We start from the raw sequence: 4275 nt of genomic DNA on the forward strand, positions 1-4275 counted from the left end.
CAAACCACACAGTTTTTAGATTTAACCAATCATGTAGAGGAATGTGATCGTATGAGGTGCTGGATGGCAGGAAAGAAGGTGTGGTTCAGGGTGAATGAAAATTGAAAATTGGTGTGTGTAAAAGTTTTGTCTCAGTTCATTTTTTAATTTAACTCTGCACACAGCATCCCCCACCCAACCCTCCATCTTGGATGGTTTTTGTCAAATGTGTCACCACCACCATAATCAGCAAGTGAGGTGGAAAGAAACCATAAAATGGCTATGCTCGGGCTGCCTTGAATTAGTGCCAAACCTCACTCCGTATCTGTCATAAACGATACAATTAAACTTAATCCTGCCTGCCAAAGGGGAAAATAGCGAGGGAAATGGAGAAAAAAAGAAAGTGGCCGTCAACAGTAAAGCAGAATGATAAACGTTGTCGGTGCTAGCACAGTGTGTGGGAAGTGCAGGATTTGTGTTCAGAGAGTTGTGCTGTGCTCGCCACCATCTGCCAGCATGGACTTGGTGAGAGCGGATCAAGATTTCAAGTGTGCGTCTGCGCCAAATCTGCAGATCCTCCTCCTCCTTCTCTTTGACCACATTAGAGGTGTAACACATTGGTGGTCTTTGATTCCTCAACTTGAAAAGAGATGCCCCACAAAGAGATCAGATGTCCTTTATGTTAAGCCTCTTCCCCACCCCCACCTGCTCAAAAGATATAACATATCCGTCATAAATGATGAGGTTGGAGTAAGCCCCCCCCCCCCCCCCCCATGTTGAAAAGGAACAATGTTGGTGGTCACCCACACAGGTCATATAGACCTTCTGCTCTTATACAATTGTTATTTTTTTATCTATAGTAGTGACATGCGGATGTATTTTGTTACAATTTAGATGCATTTTCTCTTGCCGAGAGAGATGAAAAGACCACCAGTGCACTAGAAAGTCAAATTAAACTTAATTAAATAATTGCTGGCTGTCATTCTCGAGTTAAACACTGCCACTAACTTTTTTTTTAAGTCCCACTTGAAGGATTTAGATTCCAAGAAAGACAATATATGTGCAAATAAATTATACAAAAAGCAGTGGAAAAAGGAGAAAAATATGAAAATGTATACCTCCCATAAAAGAAGTTACTTGTAACACTTGTGACACCACTGATCTGTGAAATAGCTACAGCTAGGATAGGTGACACAAATTAAACAATATCATGTATATGGAAGTCACATTGTAAGGATAGACAACAAAATTACAAATTAAAAACGGTTTGAAAAGTAACTTTGCTGGAAAGCCTGGGATATCAAGTTCACATTTATTCATTCATTTATTCATTCATTCATTCATTCTTCCAATGGTCTTTTCTTGTTAATGCAACCAGACTTGATAGATTATATAATTCTTAATAAACCTTTTTAAAACCATGTCTGAAAGGTGATATTTAGACACACATTTGATCTACATAAGGTAAACCAAACTGCTCACCCAAGATGAAAGCTTGTTTAGAATCATTATAGAAAGGAAATTTAAAGATTTTTGATAATTTGCTTTCTGACTTCGGGATCTTTGACTGGAAACAAAAAATAGACCACAAATTTTTACCAGGATAGTTTATTCTTTCTAAAATAAAATAACGTAATGTGATAATAATAATTTGAAAGACAATCACATACTTCTCATCAAGTTGTAGGTTATTTTTCCTGTCAATACCAGTGAACACCATAACTTCAAAGGGTTATTCTATTTATTAAGGCCTGTAAATTATTAAAAGACTACACTGGGGATTGAAATAAACAACATATTTATAGGTGCATTACTGTGAGCAGTGTGCGTTATATTTACAGTAAACCACCTTAATCCTATAGCTGCCACTGTGCCCTACCAGTTCCACTGAGAATTAACATCCCACTCTGCACTACCAACGCAGCTTTCTGTCACTTTCAGTTATCTGGATTGACAAAACCAAAACAATGCCACATCATATAAAACTGTCGGCAGCTGGAGCTGCCCAGCTGGCAGAGTGCAGAAGTAAACAAGTGATTGGTAGAGAAAGTTTTGTGTCATAGAAATGTACAGGATACTGTATTGTATGTATCTCATTGTATGCATGATTAACATACCACTCTGTATTCATGCATTTGCATTGTTTCAAGAGCACATGAAAAAGTATAAAAGACATCTGGTTCTGATACACACACATGTTCACAGTATGAATGTATTCATGAGTGCAAATGTAAAGCAGATATTAGCCTATGTGTGTATAACCATGCATGTTTTGTTTTCCTCTATTTCCTAGGGAAATGCAAGAAATTGAATATTAGTCAATTAGTCAGTCAATTTTACATAAGACCCCCAACAGCAATCAATATTTAGGCCTCCCTGCAGGAAACAGCAAAGTATGATAAAACTTGAATAAAACATGTTGTGTGTCAAAGTAGGGGTGTCACCATAAAGCTACCATAGCTTTTTTCTGGTTAATGCTTTTACCAGGTGACCCCCAAAATGATGGGCAGTCTGGGGTCAGAGTTCAGAGAGAGTATGCAAAGGAGTCACCCAGGTGTGAGGGGTGAAAGAGTAAAGGTCAGGGATGAGGTCAGCAGACGGGACACCTGCGAGGGCCTGATGAGGACAGCTGGGATGGCCGTGGCAGGAGGACAGTGTTCCAGAATTGGGGAGGGAACTAGGGAGGAAGTCTCACTCAATCCATCACCATGATGCCGATCACCCGGGTGCAGGCGCAGCATTTTGTAATCTTCTCTCTCACTCTGAGTCTGCTTGTGATCTGCCCTTTCTTAATGTGCAGAAGGAACATTATGTACTTTTATACATATACACATTTACTCTGGCAGACTGAAGAAGGGAACCCCAAGAATGTCAGTGTCTTTTGTTTGAGTCGTTGCCTTTTTTAATTGTTATGATTTATGATCAGTATGATGATCCCATCATAAGGCTCCACAAATCCAGAAAGGGATGTTGTGCTACGTGAAGAGTGATCTGTCTCACTTACAACAAGAAAATAGATAAAACCACCGAATCAACAGATTTCCCACTTATTGAATGGACAATGCTGCCATAATCAGTAAGCAGGGGGGATGCCATCCCCCTTATTAGCAAAATAACCAAAACGGATGATGTTGGTAATGAATGTCCTCTGATGCTGTGACGATCATTAATTTTTGTCAACATATGAGTAACATAGCCATGTATTTCATATATGTATGATCATGCTGATTTATACTTTCATAAAATTGCAGAATGGGCCTTTAATTCCTTTCTTCCTACCTTCCTTCCTTCCTAGTCTGTTTGTGTAACAACCCCTTCTTGTCACCACTTTGTCATGCTTGTTAGGCTATAGCTAAACTGGAAGTACACAGTGTACAGATAGGCAGTGCAGCCATTAGACACAGAGCTTTAAATAGATTAGGATGCACACAGCACAACACCAGCAACACAGGCAGTCTCTGTACCAAACGAGGATTAGGGATTTGGCAATGGCAAGGCAGCACACCAGAGCAGAGACATCGCCAAATGATACACCATATGTGTTTGTACCTTATGTGGCACTAATGAGAATGAATGGGCAATGTTTTCTGAGAAGGAATAAGCAATATGTCTTATTCAGTTTAATATTTCTCCAAGGAAAAGGGCATGTTTACTCTGTAATCCTCCATTTCTGGAATAACACTAACTAGATTTATTTATGATTCATTTTGGAGAGTGTGTTCTGACCTAGGAGTTGGAGTTATGGGGGTGCATTTGTGTGATTGTGTGTGGGTTTGACTGAGAGGCCACGCAATGTTGCAAATTGTTGTGATAGCAAAGCCATAAACAAAAAGGCTTTTTTGTTTACCAAGCCGTGCTTTGCCTTTTTTGTTTCACAGTTACTGTTGATTCATTTGACAAATTACAGTACGAGAAGATTTGATTTTTTGATTTTGACTCATTAAAAAGCTGTTGTTAATAACGCTTCAAACCTTAAAGGAATCGTTTAACATTTTGGGAAATGCATTAATTTGCTTTCTTGCAGAGATTTTGTACCTTGGCAGTTCCTCATGTTTGTACATTGTACAGGTCTGAAGCTAAAGCGTGGAGGTGATTAGCTCATGTTAGCATAAAGACTGGAAGCAGAGGGAAACAGCTAACCTGGCTCTGTCAAAAGAGTCTACAGCCATGCTATGCAGATATCATTTTTACCATGTTTACCATCTTAGTCATAGTAATAATGTTCACCACTGTCACACTAATTGCTTGCTCTTGGGGGAATTACTAGAGTTGTTGGGGCTTTGTAAATTATAGAGT

The sequence above is a fragment of the Etheostoma spectabile genome, chromosome 2 (assembly GCF_008692095.1).
Source record: "Etheostoma spectabile isolate EspeVRDwgs_2016 chromosome 2, UIUC_Espe_1.0, whole genome shotgun sequence".
NCBI lineage: Eukaryota > Metazoa > Chordata > Actinopteri > Perciformes > Percidae > Etheostoma > Etheostoma spectabile.